Here is a 21,197-nt window from a genome sequence, read left to right on the forward strand (position 1 = left end):
AAATAAATGCAAATATGATCATTGAAATTATAGTACTCAATGGGCCCTATATGTTGCTAACAAAATATTTATGCAAATAAGCCATTTATGTGGAAGACATTTTAGAGCCCCAAAGTTGATCAAACTCTATATCAAGAACTGTGACTGACAGAACAAGGTTATGCAGTTATAGGTATATACTTACCACAATTTAGACTTCATATACCTGGCATAAATCTGAAAGTTTTAATATAAATCACATTTTTATAAATTGAGTTATTTAAATTATGCCAAAGAAGCAAACTAGTTTAGCATGGATTTTACCACAGTTTTCCTTTAAATGAATAACCTGATACAAAGTACATGATGAGTGAGTTCTGTTCCAAGATTAGGCAGTGTTTGGGAGTAGAATACTCACTAAATTTATGATTATCAACCGATCAAAAGACTGGTATGATGAAAAGGCGGGAATGAGGGGATCAGAAAAAAAAAAAAGATACTTGATGCTATGGTTGACTTCTTGGAAACTTAAGACTGGAGGTGTTCTTGAGGTGTATGCCAAAGCTGGGGGTGAATTAGGAGTCATAAGAATGAACATTCTCTGGAAGCTGGTCATAAGAGTAGGCTGAGAAACAGCATAACATTGGGTTATTTTTACATATCCCATGAATTATTGTCATCTTATCATCATTTAAAAAATATGTGTCTCGGGGCGCCAGATTCTGTCCTAGTTGCCCCTCTTCTAGGCCAGCTCTCTGCTGTGGCCCGGGAGTGCAGTGGAGGATGGCCCAAGTGCTTGGGCCCTGCACCCCATGGGAGACCAGGAGAAGCACCTGGCTCCTGGCTTCAGATAGGCGCGGTGTGCCGGCCGCAGCTTGCCGACCGCGGCAGCCATTAGAGGGTGAACCAACGGCAAAAAGAAGACCTTTCTCTCTCTCTCTCTCTCTCACTGTCCACTCTGCCTGTCAAAAAAAAAGTCTCTCTTTGTTTCTCTGTCTTTGCTTTTCAAGTAAAATGAAAATATATAGATTTTTAAAATAAAAAAATGATGATGGTACATAATTGACATCCATATTCTAAGCTAACTACATATATCATATTTTTACTGTATTTAGTGGCTGTATCTGTCAGAATATAGTTTGACTGAAAATCACATTTTCATAAAAATCTATGCAATAACAAGTTTATAGAGCATCACTGTGAGCCTTTTGTGTTCTATACGCTAAAATAACACTGAAGAAAAACAAAGTTGAATTTTAACCCTTGTTATTATTTATGATTTTAGTCTCTTTGATTGTTTTTCCATGTATTTTATAAAATAACTTGAAGAAAAATTTTCAAGTTTTTGAGAGAAATGATCATGTTTTAGTGTTTAAAAGACAAAAATAACCATGAATATTTTTAAAAACAGGAATTTTTAGCACAGTGAATAATAGTTTTCCTAGTATTAGACCAACTTGCAGTCAAAATTTGTTGTCATCTATTTTGGTGTAAAATTGTTAACGTTTTGATACTTACTTTTTAGAATTGTTGTAGGGTTTAAAAATGATGATGCACATATTGTAGAATGTTCAATAACATGCCTAGGAAATAGAAGCTCCTCAGTAAATGGTAGCTGCTGGTATCTGTAGGTGATGTGCTTGCTAGTCACTGAAAGTGGTCACTACTGTGGCCATTCTACTAGTTTATTCTAAACTTTATTGTCATCAAAATTAAGCTTGGATTACTTATTGACTTCCCAGAGAAAATGTCATAAACACAAATACACAAATACCCACATCTTCTATCATATACTGTGAATCTTTGGAGCAATTTTTTCCCGCTTTAATTATATCCATGTGTTGAGAAAACTGTTGGAAGCAGTTGGTGATACAAGCAGAAATGAATAGCTGCTAATTAAGCACCCTTCTCTGTAGATTTTATGCCAGAAGGAAGTGATGGAAAATGAGTGTACTTTCTAAAGGCTTACCTCTTTTGAGAACAGTGAATATCTTAGACTAGAGGTACCCATTCAGTATAAAAAGTTCATTTTTACACAAGTGATAATACAGCAGAATTGCTTGTATATTAGAATTTTGTTGAAACAGAGGCCTAGATCTACACTGAGCATAAAGGGTGGCAGTGAGTATTGTTTAGAAAGCTCATTTCTTTCCCTTGGTTTCTGTTAATACATCTAAATTCAGGACTTCTCTCAATTTTTGTCTCCTTGACTTCTCTTTTGCTAAGGAACATTCATGAACAGCTGCTGCACTCCTTGCTTTCTGCCACACTCTTTTGATCATGTCACCTTATTATAGATACCACCAATTAAGAGTAGGCTGCTGTAATTATGAATGAAATTGTCATTCCTTCAGCTTACGTCACTGGTTGTGAATGTACCTGCTTCAGTATATTCAATGACAATGACAAATTTTGCTAGGCCTTTATAAAATATAAAATTGCAGATTTTTGAAATGTGGATGTCACCTCTGGAAATAGTATGTTAAAAGAGATTTCTTTTGCTTAATAAAATACCATTCCTCCCTTTCTTGTAGTATTGAGGTCTGATGTCTTCTGGCAAAAGGCAAGCATAAGTAGATGGGAAGAGACTGTTAATAGGGAACATTCCAGAGGCTTTGTTAATGGATTCTCAGTTACCCTGGTGGAATTTATATTATGTTTCTCTTTTAAAGTTCTATCTAATCATTGACCATATGTTATGCCAAATTTGGCTTTTTAGAAAAGGTATACAGAAAATTCACTGTAACAAATTAGTATTCTACAAATAAGAATTGTAGATTAACATACAAATAAATTCAATTCAAAAGAATTTGGGTTTCTATAGATTTAGCACAAAGACTTGGCAGATTTCTTTTCTCTTGAGAGAAAAATGCCCTAATCCTAAACCTTAATCATTTTCTTAATTCTGAATGATTTTTCCTTTATTTCTAATACTTCTTTCTAACTCTTTCAACTGTGTTCCTTGGGGCTCCTGGCCTGCAGCAATGTCAGGTATCTCTGTGGCTGGTAAACACCTAGGAGGTTCACTTTTTTCCTTTCACTGTAAGAAGACCTATTTTCTTTTTCCTTTCAGGATTTATTGAGATATAACTGACAAAAATTGTATATTTTACAGTGAACAATAAGTGTTTTATATATACACTTGTGAAATGATTACCACTGGCAACCTAATTAACATATCCATCATCTCATAGTTATCATGTTTTTGTATTGCACAAGTTTAAAATCTATTCTCAGCAAATTTCAAGTACACAATGTAATATTATTACAGTGGTAATAATATTAGTTACAATATTTTTACAATATAATATAATAAACGAATAATATTAGTTACGATATTAACTGCAGTCACCAAATGGTGCCTTAGATCTCTAGAACTTACTCATCCTGTATAGGTGAAACTTTGTACCATCTGACCAACATCCCTGCATTTCCTCCACCCCACCCCTAGATGATCACCATTGTCACCATTGTACTCTTTGCTTCTATAAGTTCAAATTTTTTGATTCCACATGTGAGACCATGCCAGGCCTTCTTTGCTTCTTTTCCTGGCTTATTTCACTTAACAAAATGTGCTCCAGGCTTACCCGTGTTGTTGCAAATGAGAGCATTTCCTGCTTTTCTATCATTTACTTTCTCTCTCTACCTCTCTCCTCTGTGTCTCTTTCTCTTCTCCCCCATTTTCTTTATTCATTAATCTGTTGATGAACACTTGAGTTGGCTTACTGTGAATAATGCTTCGGTGAAGATAGGCGTTTCCAAATCTCTTCGTGATACTGATTTCATTTCCTTTGAATCTGGAAGTGGAATTGCTGGATCATATGGCAGTTCTATTTTAACTAATTTTCATACCACCAACATTGTGCAAGACTAATGCCCAGAACTGGCAAGAGCAGAGGTTATCTTAGACATGCGTGATTCATGATTGCCTTCCTGTCAGGGTGGAACCTTGGAGTGGGCTTTTGGCAGAGTTGAACTGCTATGCTTCATTGAAATGCACAGATGTGGGACTCTCCTTGCCTGGGTGGGGTTGTTGGGTGATTTTTTTTTTGACTGAGTGGACTTGCTGTTTGATTTCTGTGGTCAGGTATGTCTAGCCCCTCTGCTTCTCTGAAATGGATAGATGTGGTTATTTCTCTGTCATTGGAGTGAGCTTTGACACTGGGCATTTAACAAGGGGCTTAAAATGAGTTGAACTTCCCACCATGCTTCTGAAGGTGACTAGTCAGTTTTGCAGGTGGGCAGTGAAGTTGGGTGGTACTGCTGATTGGTTGCCACCAGTTGGCAGAAACACGGAGATAACACCAAGATTTAGGCGCTGGTCACTGACTTATGCCTCCTTTCTTTGTTTCTGCTTCATCCTAGGCACTCTAGTGATGCTGTTGACTGCATTTCCCCTTGAGGTGAAACCAGAACTGTCTTCTTAGGAAGTGGGATAACTGCCTCTAGTTCTTTTTTCTCTATATAGAAACCAAGGGCCCAGGGGGAAATCTCCATGTGGTATTGTTCTGACTGGCAGGAGAGGATGGGGTGGTACCATCAAAAATGAAAGCCTTCTTCCGCTTCTAAATCAGTTTTCGTTCAGATCTGTAGCTACATGGGTGTCTCAGGCTTGTTTCCAAGCATTGAGGTTTTCAAAAAGATGTACTGGGGCCTGTCATGATTTAGTGGTTTAGGCTGTAGCTTGCGACATGGGCATCCTGTATTTGAGCACTGATTCAAGTTCTGGCTGCTCTGCTTCCAATCCAGCTTCCTGATGATGTGCCTGGGAAGGCAGCAGATGGTGGCCCAAGTGCTTGGGCCTCTGCCACCCACGTGGGAGACCCAGATGCAGTTTGAGCCTGGCCCAGCCTTGACTGTTGTGGCCTTTTGGAGAATGAGGAAGTAAACCAGTGGACAGAAGATCTCTCTCTCTCTCTCTCTCTCTCTCTCTCTCTCTTTCTCTCTGGTTTCTACCTTTCAAATAAATAAGTGAATAAATTTTTTTTTTAAAAAACCGGATGTTCTGGTCTGTGGACAGTTGTTAGTTGAATTTTCTGTGGGGACAGTGGTGGCTGAGGCTTCTTGTTTTGTATTGTTGTGCATGTCACCCACTCCTAACTCCTAGTTTGATTTTTTTTATTCTTCTGTTTTTTGTTTCATTTATTTTTTGCTCTAGTCTTTATTTTCTTCCTTCTGCTAAACAGGCTTAGTTTGTTCTTTTTTTTTTTTTTTTTGAAATTTCCTGGAATACAAAGAGAGTGTGTTTGAGATATTTTTAACTTTTTTACTGTATCTCATTATCACAATGAATTTCCCTTTTTTGTACCACTTTTGCTGTATTCCATAAAGTTTGGTATGTTGTATTTTCATTTTTGCTGCTCTTGAGGTATTTTCCAATTTCCATTTTTTATTTCTTCTATGAACCAATGGTTGTTGTAGAGTGTATTGTTTAGTTTCCTCATATTTGTGAATTTCCCAGTTTTCCCTCTGCATTGATTTCTACCTTCATCCCGTATTGATTTCTAATTTCTTTGGTCAGAAAATATACTTGATATTATTTGAATCTTTTAAAATTTGTTAAGGCATATTTTTGTGACTTTGCATGTTATTTATCTTAGAGAATATCTTATGTGCACTTGAAAAGAATGTGTATTCTGCTATTGTTACATGGATTGTTCTGTCTGTATCTGTTGATTGGTCTATTGTGTTGTTAATTCTGCAACTTCCTTATTGTGCTAGACCACGTGGACTACTATAGCAGAATATCATAAACACAACAGAACTATATTTCTTACAGTTCCGGAGAATGGGAAAATGAAGATCTAGGCATCTGGTGGGGGCTCATGTCTTGGGCAGTTTTCTTTTTCACAGTATATTAGTCAATTTTTCTTTGCTATAACAAAGTACCTGATGTCAGCTAATAGACAAAGAAAAAAGATTTATTTGGTTCATAGTTTTGGAGGTTCATGGGCATGGCATTGGCATTGACTCAGTTCTGGTGAATACCTCTTGGTAGATGGCCTCATATGGTGGAAGCACATGCAGGGGGCGATCACATAGTGACACAGAAAGCCAAAAAGACTGGAAAGGTGTTGGGCTTGCTCTTTTATTTTTTAGATTAAAAATTTTTAAGTTGATTATTTATATGAAAGGCAGAACAACGGTGGGGGTGGAGAGAGAGAGAGAGAGAGAGAGAATCTCCCATTTGCTGGCTTACTTCCCAAATGCCAGCATCAGCTGGGCCAGGCTGAATCCAGGAGCCAGGAACTCCATCTGAGGCTCCTGTGAGGGTGGGAGGGATCCAAGCACTTGAGCCATCATCTCCTGTCTCCCAGGGTGCACACTAGCAGCAGGAAGCTGAAATCGGAAGTGCAGCTGGGTCTTGAACCCACACACTCCAATATGGGATTTGGATGTCCCAAGCAGTATCTTAACCACTGTACCAAAGCCTGCCTCAAAACCCTCTTTTGAGAACTAACTGGGGTCTCATGAAATCCACCTCAATTCCTTCTGAGGGCAGCACCCCCAGTGACCGCCCACTAGGCTTTACCTCTTTAAAAGTCTCATCACCTCCTAGTATCACCACACTGAGTTCCACACTTTCCAAAACATGAACCCTTGGGGTACAAAGTCAAACCATATACAAATATAACACACAGTAACTTCGCATGGTGTAAGTGACTAGGGATTTCTCTTGGACCTGTTTTACACAAACACTAGTTACATTCATTAAGGCTATCCATGACCTAATCATTTCACCAAATCCCCAACTCCTACTACTAACACACTGATGTTTAGGATTTCAGCATAGGAATTTGGGGGGGGGGGATACAAACATTCAGATCATAGAATTTATTGATTTTCTCAGTTGATGATCTGTTCATTATTTCCCAAAGAAACCATTTATTTAATGAATACAAATTTCATAAGTACAACTTTAGGTATATAGTGATTCTTCTCATCATACCTATCCTCCCACTCCCACTCCTACCCCACTTCCTCCTCCCTCTCCCATTCCCAGTTAGATTCTCCATTAAGGAAAAAAAAAAACTGGCCGGCGCCGCGGCTCACTAGGCTAATCCTCCGCCTTGCGGCGCCGGCACACCGGGTTCTAGTCCCGGTCGGGGCACCGATCCTGTCCCGTTTGCCCCTCTTCCAGGCCAGCTCTCTGCTGTGGCCAGGGAGTGCAGTGGAGGATGGCCCAAGTGCTTGGGCCCTGCACCCCATGGGAGACCAGGAGAAGCACCTGGCTCCTGCCATCAGAACAGCGCGGTGCGCCGGCCGCAGCGCGCTACCGCGGCGGCCATTGGAGGGTGAACCAACGGCAAAAGGAAGACCTTTCTCTCTGTCTCTCTCTCACTGTCCACTCTGCCTGTCAAAAAAAAAAAAAAGAAATAGTCAGGAAAAAAAAATTAAAAAAAAAAAAAAGGAAAAAAAACCTGTTCCTCTACAGTCAAGACAAGGGCTGTTCAAGTCAACACTTCTCAAAGTGTAAATTTCACTTCTACAAATTTCCTTTTAGGTGCTCTATTAGTTATCACAGATCAGGGAGAACATATGGTATTTATCCCTTTGGGACTGGCTTATTTCACTAACTATGATGTTTTCCAGATTCATCCATTTTGTTGCAAATGACTGGACTTCATTTTTCTTTACCACTGTGTAGTATTCCATATTGTACATATCCCATAATTTCTTTATCCATTCTTCAGTTGACAGGCATTTAGGTTGATTCCATATCTTAGCTATTGTGAATTGAGCTGCAATAAACATAGGGGTGCAGATAACTCTTTTATTTACATATTTCATTTCACTTGGATAGGTCTATATTCAGATTTCTGAGGTATCTCCAAACTGATTTCCATAGTGGTCATAAATTGCCTTGATTGTGTTGAAGAATGTTCCTTCTATACCCAGTTTGCTCAGACTTTTCATCATGAAAGTGTGTCATATTTTATCAAATGCTTTCTCTGCATCTATTGAGATAATCATATGGTTTTTGTTCTGCAGTTTGCTAATGTGATGTATCACATTGATTAATTTGCAAATTATGAACCATCCTTGTATACCAGGGATAAATCCCACTTGGTCCAGGAGAATTATCTTTCTGATGTCTTGTTGGAATCGATTGGCCAGAATTTTGTTGAGGATTTTTGCGTCTATGTTCATCAGGGAAATTGGTCTCTAGTTCTCTTTCTCTGTTGTATATTTTTCAGGTTTTAGTAATTAAGGTGATGCTAGGCCAGTGCCGTGGCTCAATAGGCTAATCATCCGCCTTGCAGTGCTGGCACACCGGGTTCTAGTCCCAGTCAGGGCACCGGATTCTGTCCCGGTTGCCCCTCTTCCAGGCCAGCTCTCTGCTGTGGCCAGGGAGTGCAGTGGAGGATGGCCCAAGTCCTTGGGCCCTGCACCCACATGGGAGACCAGGAGAAGCACCTGGCTCCTGGCTTCAGATCAGCGTGATGTGCCGGCTGCAGCGCGTCAGCTGTGGCGGACATTGGAGGGTGAACCAACGGCAAAGGAAGACCTTTCTCTTTGTCTCTCTCTCTCTCACTGTCCACTCTGCCTGTCACAACAAACAAACAAAACAACACAAAACAAAAAGGTGATGCTAGCTTCATAGAGAGAATTTGGGAGATTTCTCCCTTTCAATTGCTTTGAATAACTTGAAAAGAAGTGGAGTTAGTTCTTTAAATGTCTGGTAGAATTTAGCAGTGAAGCCATCTGGTCCTGGGCTTTTCTTTGTTGGGAGGGTCTTTATTACTGATTAAATTTCTGTCTTGGTAATAGGTCTGTTTAGGTTTTCTGTGTCTTCATGGCTCAATTTAGATAGGTTGTATGTGTCCAGGAATCTAACCATTTCTTCTAGGTTTCCCAATTTGTTGGCATACAGCTCCTTGTAGTAATTTCTGATGATTCTTTTTATTTCTGTGGAGTCGTTACATTTCTTTTTCCATCTAATTTTATTGATTTGAGTCTTCTCTCCTTTTTTGGTTAGTTGGGCCAGTGGTGTGTCAATTTTGTTTATTTTTTCAAAAAACAGCTCTTCATTTTGCTGATCTTTTGTATTTTTTTATTTTGGTTTCAATTTTGTTGATTTCTTCTCTAATTTTAATCACTTCTTTTCTCCTACTAGTTTTGGATTTGGTTTGCTGTTGCTTTTCTAGATCCTTGAGATGCATTGATAGCTCTTTATTTGGTGCCTTTCCAGTTTCTTGATGTTGGCACCAGTTGCTATAAACTTTCCTCTTAACACTGCTTTTGCTGTATCCCCTATGTTTTGATATGTTGTATTATAATCTTCATTTCTTTCTAGAAATTTTTTTTGATTCCCCTTTTGATTTTTTCTATGACCTGTTCATTCAGGAGCATGTTGTTCAATCTCCATGTGTTTTCATTTGATCTAGAGATTCCTGAGTTACTGATTTCCAGCTTCACTCCCTTGTGGTCCTAGGAGATGCATGGTGTGGTTTCGATTTTTTGAATTTGCTGAGGCTCGTTTTATGGCATAGTATGTGGTCAGTCCTAGAGAAGGTTCTATGCACTGGTGAGAAGAATGTATATTCTGCAACTGTAGGATGAAAAGTTCTGTAGATATCTATTAGATCCATTTGGACTATAGTGTCGATTAACTCTGCTGTTTACTTGTTGATTGTCTGGTTGATCTGTCCATTGCTGAAAGTAGAGTATTGAAATCCACCATTATTATTGTATTTGAGTCTATGTCTCCTTTTATATCCCTTAACATTTCTTTTAAATAGCCAGGTGCCCTGTCATTAGGTGCATATACATTTATAATAGTCACAGCTTCCTATTGAATTGCTCCCTTAATCATTACATAGTGTGCCCTTCTTTGTCTCTTTTAACGGTTTTTTGTGTTAAAGACTTTTTTTTTTCTAATATTCAGATGGCTACACCAGCTCTTTTTGTTTCTGTTAGCATGGAATGTCTTTTTCCATCCTTTCACTTTCAGTCTGCATGCATCTTTGTTGTTAAGATGTGTCCTCCGCCTTGCGGCGCCAGCACACCGGGTTCTAGTCCCGGTTGGGGCACCGATCCTGTCCCAGTTGCCCCTCTTCCAGGCCAGCTCTCTGCTGTGGCCAGGGAGTGCAGTGGAGGATGGCCCAAGTGCTTGGGCCCTGCACCCCATGGGAGACCAGGAGAAGCACCTGGCTCCTGCCATTGGATCAGCGCGGTGCGCCGGCCGCAGCGCGCCTACCGCGGCAGCCATTGGAGGGTGAACCAACGGCAAAGGAAGACCTTTCTTGTAGTGGAATGAGAAGGCCATGCCAAGGTGGCCACTGGCAAGCGAGCGTTAGTTAGTCAGGAATGGCTTTGAAACTGCCTGGCGACAGGCTGTGATTGGATGGCTCTGGAAACTGCCTGGCGACAGGCTGTGATTGGATGGCTCTGGAAACTGCCTGGCAACAGGCTATGATTGGTTGGGGTATAGACCGCCCCTTGACCAGATTGGCTGGTCTTGGCTATATAAGTGTTGTATCAACTGTAATAAACGAGTCTGCCGGCTGCTCGCCTCAAGCCTGCTCTCACCCGACTCCTGGGGTCTGTGTGTTGACTCCGCGCCTTTTGCCCCCACCACGCTGCTCTTCTCAGAAACGAACCCACTGCTACATTGTAGAGAATTCAACGGCTGATCCGATGGCAGGAGCCAGGTGCTTCTCCTGGTCTCCCATGGGGTGCAGGGCCCAAGCACTTGGGCCATCCTCCACTGCACTCCCTGGCCACAGCAGAGAGCTGGCCTGGAAGAGGGGCAAACGGGACAGGATCGGTGCCCCGACCGGGACTAGAACCCGGTGTGCCGGTGCCGCAAGGCAAAGGATTAGCCTAGTGAGCCGCGGCGCCGGCCGCTTTCTCTTTATCTTTTGTGTATCAACTAAAAGTTTTTGTTTTGTGGCTACCATGAAGCTTATGTAAAATACCTTATTGTTGTATTAATCTATTTGAAGCTGATTAACTTTGATCACATACAAAAGCTCTACATTTTATTCCCCCAAGTTGTTTTTGGTTTCACAGTTTATGTCTTTTTATATTTTATATCCATTAACAAGTTAATGTAATTATACTTTATTTTTGATACTTTTGTTTTAAATTTTATGCTACAGTTAAAAGTGATTTAATGCATATTTGAGTATATTCTTACCTTTATAATGAGTTTTCTATTTTCAAATGTTTTCATATTGTTAGCTAGCATCTTCTTGTTTTAAGTTGAAGAACTCCCTTTCTCATTTCTTGTAATTCAGGCCTAATTATGATGAAGTCCCATAGCTTTATTTGTTGGAGAAAATCTTTATCTCTCCTTCATTTCTGAAGGACAGCTTGATTGGGTACAGTATTTTTTTTTGGCAGTTTTTTTCCTTTTATTGCTTTGAATATTTCATTCCACCCTCTCCAGGTTCTGTCAGGTTTCTGCTGAGAAATCTGGTGGTAGATAATCTTAAGGTTCCTTTTTACGTGACAAGTCACTATTTGCTTGTTACTTTCAAAATCTCCCCTTTTCTTTGATTTTTTAAAGAAGTTGATTATAATACATCTCAGTGATGATCTCTTTAATCTTTAATCTCTTTAATCTTTTTTTTTTCAACTTCACAAATCTACATATTCTCTTTTCACTCCAGATTTGGGAAGTTTTCAGTCTTTAGTTCCTTAAATAAACTTTCTGACTCTTTCCATTTCCATGTTCCTTTCTGTGAATCCTTCTGGGCTTCCCATAAAACACACACACACACACACACATTTTGCTTGATGGTAATCTGGAAGTTCCATAGACTTTCTTCATACTTTTTTGTTCTTTTTTCTTTTTGTCCCTTTGGTAATTTCAAATGAACTGTCTTTAAGTTTGGTGAATCTTCCTTCAGCTTGACCAAGTCTGATAGTGAGGGTTTCTGTTGTTTTCAGTTTCACCACTGTGTTCTTCAACTTTAGAATTTTTGGTTCCTTTTTATGGTTTGTTTTTATTGAACTTTTCTCATTTTGTTCATCAGCTTGCAAATTTTATTTAACTATCTGTGTTCCTTTTTTTAATTCACTGATCTTTTTAAAGGTGATTTTTTGAATTATTTAAAAGGTTGTTCTATTTCTTTCTTAAATGTTATTTATTTATTTATTTATTTGAAAGGCACAGAGAGGAGCCAGCATTGTGGCATAGTGGGTTAAGCCATCGCCTACAGCGTCGGCATCCCATATGGGCACCGGTTCATGTCCTTATTGCTCCACTTCTGATCCAGCTCCCTGCTAATGCGCCTGGGAAAGCAGTAGAAGATGGCCCAAGTCCTTGAGCCCCTGCATCTGTGTGGGAGATCCAGAAGAAGATCCTGGCTTCCTGGCTTTGGATTGTCCCAGCTCCGGCTATTGTGGCCATTTGAGGAGTGACCTTCCTCTCTGTCTCTCTCTCTTTTTCTCTGTAACTGTACCTCTCAAGTAAATAAGTACATCTTAAAAAAAAAGAGAATTAAAAAATAGAGGGAGGGAGGGAGAGAGAGAGAGAGAGATAGAGAGAGAGAGAGAGAGAATATCTCCCATCCACTGGTTTACTCCTTAAATGCCTTCAACTGCCCAGGCTGGGCCTGACCAAGGCCAGGAACTGGGAACTCAATTCTGGTCTCCCACATGGGTGGAAAGGACCCAACTACTTGAGCCATCACTGCTGCCTCCAAGAGTGTGCCTTAGCAAGAATCTGGAATTGGGAATAGAGCCAGGAATCAAACTCAGGCACTCTAATATGAGGCATAGGCATCCCAAATTGCATCTTAACTGCTAAGCCTACCTGAAGGTTTCCGTTTCTTTATAGAGTCAGTGACTGATGCTTTAATTTGTTTCTTTGATGATGTAATGTTTCCTTGATTATTATTTTTTAAAATATTTATTTTATTTATTTGAAAGGCAGAGTTACAGAGAGGCAGTGAGAGATAATCTTCCATCTGCTGGTTTACTCCACAAATGGCTGTAATGGCCAGGGCTGAGCCAGGTGGAAGTCAGGAGCAAGAAGCCTCTTCCAGGTCTCCCACGTGCAGGGTGCAAGGGCCCAAATCCTTGGGTTACCCTATGCTGCTTTCCCAGGCACATTGTCAGGGAGCTGGATGGGAAGTGGAGCAGCTGAGACCCTTAACAGGCGCCCATATGGAATACTGGCACTGCAGGAGGTGGCTTTACCTGTTACACCACAGCACCGCTCCCTCCCTAATTATTCTTGATCCTTGTGGCCTTGCATTGGTGTTTGCACATTTGAATAAGTGGTCACCTCTCCCAGTCTTTAAGTTGGCTTTAACTTGGAAAGCCTGTCACCATTCTGAATGGGCATCTGGAGGGATTCATGGGCAGACTTGTTGCTGGAATTCTCAGGTGTGTTGGTCTGGTGCCTATGTCTTTGGAGGCCAGTCTGGAACCTATGTCTTTGGAGGCCAGCCTGGTGCCAGAATTCACTGGAGTGGGCCAGTGTCCTGGGTCATCTGGAATCTGAGATCATGGTGTGTGTGTGTGTGTGTGTGTGTTTGAACTCCAACAGGCTTGAAGTCTGTGCTTCTGAGGTGTGCCTAGAGTTTGGATCAGTGAGATTGGCCTAGAGCCTGATGTCATAAGGGCTGTTTTGGCTCTTGAGTATACCTGTATCTTGGGGCTATGGGATCAGCCTTATGTTGTGATGGATATGGAGCCTGGGGCCTCAGGGGCAGGACTTGAGCTTTGGTTCAGTGACAAGTCTGGCACTGGAACGTGCCTGGGTCCTGGGGCCATTTGGACCAGTGTAGTGCTGGGGTAGGCTTGGAGCCTATATCCACAGTGGTAGGCCTAAGACCATCCCTTTTCTAAGTATGTCAAATGAAACACAGCATAGAACAGTGAAGATGAAAAATAAGTTGCTATGGATACAGTAAAAATAAAGTTTAAAACTTCTTTTTTCATTAAAGAAGTTGTTTTCACCATAAAAATTTAAATATCAGGGCCGGTGCCATGGCTCACTTGGTTAATTCTCTGCCTGCGGCACTGGCATCCCATATGGGTGGCAGGTTCAAGTCCCAATTGCTCCTCTTCCAGTCCAGCTCTCTGCTGTGGCATGGGAGGGCAATAGAGGATGGCCCAGGTGCTTGGGCGCCTGCACTCGCATAGGAGACCAGGAAGAGGCACCTGGCTCCTGGCTTCGGATCAGCGTAGCTCTGGCCGTAGTGGCCATTTGGGGAGTGAACCAATGGAAGGAATACCTTTCTCTCTGTCTCTCTGTCTCTCTCACTGTCTAACTCTGTCAAAAAAATTTAAAAAATGTTAAATATCATAAAAACATATAACATGAAAGGTAAAAAAAGTTCCCTGTGAAAAAGAGAGGGATGAGATGTACAATTTGGGACATGCTCAATCGGACTTGCCCCAAATGGTGGAGTTAGAAATGTGCCAGGGGATTCCAATACAATCCCATCAAGGTGGCATGTACCAATGCCATCTCACTAGTCCAAGTGATCAATTTCAGTTCACAATTGATGACTCTGATAGGTCTAAGAGTCAAAGGGATCACACAAACAAGACAAGTGTCTGCTAATACTAGCTGATAGAATCAAAAAGGGAGAGAAAGATCCAACATGGGAAGCGGGATACACAGCCGACTCATAGAATGGCAGATGTCCTAAATAGCACTCTGGCCTCAGAATCAGCCCTTAAGGCATTCGGATCTGGCTGAAGAGCCCATGAGAGTATTTTAGGCATGGAAAGCCAAGACACTCTGGAAAAAAAAAAGAAGACCTAAATGAAAGATCTCTGTGAGTGAGATCCCAGTGGAAAGAACGGGGCCATCAAAGAAGGAGGTACCTTTCTCTGAAGGGAGGAGAGAACTTCCACTTTCACTATGACCCTATTGGAATAAGATCAAAGTCGGTGAACCCTAAAGGCTTCCATAGCCTTGGCAACTCATGACTAGAGCCTAGGGAGATTACTGACGCCATGAACAGGAGTGTCAAATTGTTAAGTCAACAACAGGAGTCACTGTGTACTTACGTCTCATGTGGGATCTGTCCTTAATGTGTTGTCTAATGTGCAGTGATGCTATAACTAGTACTGAAACAGTATTTTTACACTTTGTGTTTCTGTGTGGGTGCAAACTGATGAAATCTTTACTTAGTATATACTGAATCGATCTTCTGTATATAAAGATAATTGAAAATGAAAAAAAAAACCTGGTGTTAAATTGGACATTGCATAGAAAATTAATCAATTTTTAAAAATATCATGTAGGATCTCTGTCTTTAATGTGCTGTACACTGTTATTTAATGCTATAACTAGTACTCCAACAGTATTTTTTCACTTTGTGTTGCTATGTGGGGGAAAATTGTTGAAATCTTTACTTAATATATACTAAACTGATCTTCTGTATATAAAGAGAATTGAAAATGAGTCTTGATGTGAATGGAAGGGGAGAGGGAGCGGGAAAGGGGAGGGTTGTGGGTGGGAGGGAAGTTACGGTGGGGGAAGCCATTGTAATCCATAAGCTGTACTTTGGAAATTTATATTCATTAAATAAAAGTTAGAAAAAAAATGAAGTGGAGCAGCTGGGACTCCAGTTGCCCAGATGAGATACCAGCATTGCGGTGGAAGCTTATCCCAGTGTGACACCATGCAGCATTACATAATTAAAATAAATAATTAAAATTTAACAAAAAAAGTTTCCTGTAATTGTACACTCATAGATGCTCACTATTAGGATTTGGTTTTTATAATTTTTTCCAAAAATCATTTTTTTTGACAGGCAGAGTTAGTGAGAGAGAGGGAGGCAGAAAGAAAGGTCTTCCTTCCATTGGTTCACCCCTTCAAATGGCTGCTATGGCCGGCGTGCTGTGCCGATCCAAAGCCAGAAGCCAGGTGCTTCTCCTGGTCTCCCATGCAGGTGCAGGGCCCAAGGACTTGGGCCATCCTCCACTGCCTTCCCGGGCTACAGCAGAAAGCTGGCCTGGAAGAGGAGCAACAGGGACAGAATCTGGCCTCCCAACCAGGACTAGAACCCGGGGTGCCGGCGCCGCCGGCGGAGGATTAGCCAAGTGAGCCGCGGTGCCAGCCTCCAAAAATCATTTTTAAAACTCTTTATATATTCAATGATATAGAAAAAAGAAAAACCATTGAAATTGATTTGGAAGATTTGAGAAGTTGAGTTTTTTCAAAATGGGTTGTAAATCAAGAGAATTAATGCAATTGAATCGAGCCAAAGACTATATGGGAAAATTCTGTTTTTCTAAAAAATATATTTTTTATTGATTTGAAAGGCAGAGTTAGAGATCTTCCATTTCTTGGTTCACTCCCCTAATGACTACAATAGCCAGGGCTGAGCTAGGCCAAAACCAGGTGCCTGGAACTCCATCCTGGTTTCTCACATGGATGCAGGAGCCCAAGCACTGGGGCCATCTTCCAGTGCTTTCCCAGGTGCATTACCAGGGAACTGATTCAAAAGCAGAGCAGCCAGGACTCAAACTGGCATATTGGATGTTGGTGTTGCAGGAGGAGGCTTAACTCGCTGCACCGCAACACATTCTTGAGAAAATTCCCAATTGATGATCTCTTGTTATATCAGATATAGTGAGATAAATTGAGGGAAGTCACAGGAGACATGTGAAGTGGACAATATCCCGGAGAATTGGATAAAACCCTAAATATGTTCTATAAAAATAACCTGCCATTGACTTTAGTAAATGAAAGGTAATAACCTTACCTCTTTGACCTACAGGTCAGAGACTAGGTGCTTATAAATTCCCAAAGAGGTTATAGGGTATCAGAAATGAGAGTATTTCTGAATTACTCATCTGGGAGCTCTGTTGACTTTCTCCCAATGGAATATACATGGAGCAGTTTGTACAACATCCTTCTTTTATTGCTACAGTTTGTATATATATATATATACATATATATATATATATATATATACACATATATATATTTTAAAGTAAACTCAAGGATAGGGTTTTTGGACGTAAATGAATGATTGGGTAAACAGTATGTTGGAGTAATTTTTGAGATCCATTTGCAACACCATTTTTAATTCTCTAAATAATCTGAAACTTTTCTCAGTTGGTAATGTAAGTTGTTAATGTGAGTTGCTTCCTGTTGTTCAGGAATAGTTTTTATTCTGGATATAGTATTCCCAAGCAAGAAGAGGAATCTGTTCTTTTCCTGCTTAGATAAAAATGTTTTATATGTTTCATGGAATCGGAAGAGGCAAATTCAGCAAAATTGTGCTATCACTTCCTAAATCCATATTGTTAAAGTCTAGGGAAACTGGGTTATGTAACTTCTGTACTGGACTTAAAAATTAGCTATTATATTTATAAGGTAATATTTCAGGATGTTATATTTTTATTTATCATTGTTTAACCTTTATTATTGTTATAGTGAACATGTCATCAAATGTTTATACTGGCCGGCGCCGCGGCTCAGTAGGCTAATCCTCCGCCTTGCGGCGCCGGCACACCGGGTTCTAGTCCCGGTCGGGGCACCGATCCTGTCCCGGTTGCCCCTCTTCCAGGCCAGCTCTCTGCTGTGGCCGGGGAGTGCAGTGGATGATGGCCCAAGTGCTTGGGCTCTGCACCCCATGGGAGACCAGGAGAAGCACCTGGCTCCTGCCTTTGGATCAGTGCGGTGCGCCGGCCGCAGCGCGCCTACCACGGCGGCCATTGGAGGGTGAACCAATGGCAAAGGAAGACCTTTCTCTCTGTCTCTCTCTCTCACTGTCCACTCTGCCTGTCAAAAAAAAATTAAAAAAAATGTTTATACTAAGAAAATATAAACATATTTATAAGCACAAATATAAATGGTATAAACCCAAAGGAAGTTTGTAACAGTTTTAATGTGACTTATTGTCCATTATTTTCTGCTCCCTTTTCTTTTCAAACACCAGAATTTAGCATTATTATATATCTATATGTGTATATGCAGGCAGTGTGATCTAGGGGACGATATCATAGGTGGCAGAAAAATCTATTACTGGGAAACTAACATTGGATTAGCCAGCTACTATGTGCTACAATGCCCTCACCTGAAAAATAAGCACAATATTATCTGTGTCACAGACTTGTAGTAAGGATAACATAAATACCATAGTAGTATTTTGAAAAGTTAAAGGTATTGTATATAACAATATACTATACTAAAATTATTAATTCTAAAAATGATAATATACATGGCCTGTTTTTGTTGGAAAATGGAATGTATTAGCACCATCTAGTGGAAATATGATTAATTTTATGATAGCAATTTCAATATAGAATATAATTTAATGTAGATAACACTTTAGAGCTGGAAGAAATCTTAGAGATAATCTAGTTGAGTAATTTACAAACTATGTTCTGTAGTGCCCTTGATTCTTCCAGAAAAGCATCAGGATCTTCTTTAAGAGGAAAAGGAGTCTTTCTCTTTCAATTCTTTGAGATTCTCATCTTGCTTCAGATAAGGAAGTTAGGCTTTATTCAGTTTCTTATTTAACATGTCCTTGTAAGATTGTGTTGTAAAAATGATTCACTTGCTTCCAAAAAAGTTTGAATATGACTAATTTAAGTCAGCTTCATTTTTGGACAAATAAAGTCATAGAAATTTTGGCATAACAGATTTTTCCAAGGAAATCTAGCTAGGCCATGGGTCTCTAGTCTTCTATGAATCGTCTTCTCCAGGAGCAGTAATGAAATCCCCTCTTCCATCCTGTTTTAATAATTTAAGTGTTCTCTCTTCTTGGTAAGTGTAGCTAATGGTTTGTCAGGTTTTTTTTTAATCTTTTGAAAGCACTAACTTTTGGGTTTGTTGATTTTTTTCTGTTATTCTTCAGTGGTCTATGTCATTTACATTCTTTCTAACCTTTAGGGTTTCTTCTCTTTTGTGCTTGCAAGCCTAAAGGTTTAGTTTGCTTTTCCTTTAACATCTTCCTGAGGTGAGAGGTTAGAATACTAATTTGAGATCTTAATCCTTTATAACATTGCTGTTTATAGCTATAAATTTTCCTCTAAGCATTACTTTAGCTGCATCCTGTAAGTTGTGGCATTTTGTATTTTCCTTTTCACTCACCTCAAGAAATTTTCTAATTCCTTTAGTAACTTATTATCTGACTCATTGATTGTCTAAATGTGTGTTGTTTAATTTCTGCATTTGCTAATTTCTCAAATCTCTTGTTATTGTTGATTTCTAATTTAATTACTTGTGGATAGAGACCATAGTTTATCTGATTTCAATCCTGTTGAGTCTACTGTGGCTTTTTGTAGGCCAGCATACATTCTATTCTGAATAATATTCTATGTGCACTTGAGAAGAATCCAATATTGGGTGGAATGTGCTATAGATGTGTGTTAGAGTCTAGTAGGTTTATATTGTTCTTCAGCTCTTCTATTTACTTTTTAATATTCTGACTAGTTGTCTGATACATTATTATTATTTTTTTGACAGGCAGAGTGGACAGCGAGAGAGAGAGAGAGAGACAGAGAGAAAGGTCTTCCTTTGCCGTTGGTTCACCCTCCAATGGCCGCCGCGGCCAGCGCACTGCGGCCAGTGCACTGCGTTGATCCGAAGGCAGGAACCTGGTGCTTCTCCTGGTCTCCCATGGGTTGCAGGGCCCAAGGACTTGGGCATCCTCCACTGCACTTCTGGGCCACAGCAGAGAGCTGGCTTGGAAGAGGGGCAACCAGGACAGAATCCGGCACCCCGACTGGGACTAGAACCCGGTGTGCCAGCGCCGCAGGTGGAGGATTAGCCAAGTGAGCCATGGCGCTGGCCGTCTGATACATTATTGAAAGAGAGTTGTTGGGCCGGCACTGCCATGGCTCACTTGGCTAATCCTCCGCCTGCGGCACCAGCACCCTGGGTTCTAGTCCCGGTTGGGGCGCTGGGTACTAGTCCTGGTTGCTCCTCTTCCAGTCCAGTCTGCTGTGGCCCAGGAGGGCAGTGAGGGCAGTGGGGAATGGCCCAAGTGCTTGGGCCCTGCACCTACATGGGAGACCTGGAGGAAGTACCCAGCTCCTGGCTTTGGATCAGCGCAGCGCCGGCCGGGGTGGCCATTTGGGGAGTGAACCAATGGAATGAAGACCTTTTTCTGTCTCTCTCTCACTGTCTATAACTCTCTCTCTGTCTCTCTCTCACTGTCTAACTCTGCCTGACAAAAAATTAAAAAAAAGAAAGAAAGAGTTGTTGGAGTTTCTGGCTCTTATTGTAAAATTATGTATCTTTCCCTTCCATTTTGTAACTTTTTGTTTCATGTATTTGGGGCATTTATTTTTATAACTGGTATATGTTCCTGATGGATTGGTCCTTTTATCATTATAAGATATTGTTCTTTATCTTTTATAATATTTTTTGTCTTGAAGTCTAATTTATGTGATATTAATATAGCCATTCTAGTTCTCTTATGCTTGTTACTTACATGGTATACTTTTCCATTCTTTTACTTTAAATTTCTTTTAGATTCAATCTTTGAATCTAAAGTGTGTCTTTTATAGACTACATAAAGTTGGATCTTGTTTATAAATCCAGTCTGAAAATTTCTACCATTTGATTGTATTCTTTAATCCATTCATGCTTAATGTTAATATTAATATTGTTAGATTATACATGATATGTTGCTTTGGGTACATGCATAAGAGAGATATTAAAAAATCATGGAAAATGCATCTTATGAAAATCTTATGTAATGCTACACGGTAGTAAACAAATTTAATCCTGTCATTTGCAACAAAATGGATGCAACGGAAAACATTATGCTTAGTGAAATAAGCCAGTCCCAAAAGGACAAATAACATATGTTCTCCCTAATCTGTGGTAACTAATAAAGTACCTAAAATTAATCTATAGAAATGAAATTGACACTTTGAGATGTGGTGACCTTGAACAGCCCTTGTCTTGATTGTTGAGAAACAGTTTTTTTTTCATACTATTTGTTGAACTCTTTACTTAGTGTAGGATTAATCTTATGTGCATAAAGTTAATTTAAAATAGATCTTAGTAAAAAATAAGCGTGGGAGTAGGAGAGGAAGAGGAAGAAGATTGGGAGTGCAAGTGAGAGTGAGGGTAGGGTAGGAAGGATCACTATGTTCCTAAATTTGTATTTATGAAATGCATGAAGTTTGTATACCTTAAATAAAAGTTTTCTGGGTTAAAAAATATGCACAGATTTTAAAAATTTTTGTTTCAAAATGAACCTATCTTTTGATTCCATTTTCCTATGATGTTTTTGAAATCTCCTTGAATGTTGACCAAAAGTGGTGAGAATAAGCAT

General features: G+C 40.1%; 1 protein-coding gene across 1 annotated transcript in view; it reads left to right on the top strand.

Annotated features, from left to right (window-relative positions):
• TEX11 (testis expressed 11) overlaps window positions 1-21,197 on the top strand; it is a 297,390-nt gene that overhangs the window by 69,701 nt on the left and 206,492 nt on the right. The window lies entirely within an intron of this gene.

Source organism: Lepus europaeus, chromosome X, assembly GCF_033115175.1.
Source record: "Lepus europaeus isolate LE1 chromosome X, mLepTim1.pri, whole genome shotgun sequence".
Taxonomy (NCBI): Eukaryota; Metazoa; Chordata; class Mammalia; order Lagomorpha; family Leporidae; genus Lepus; species Lepus europaeus.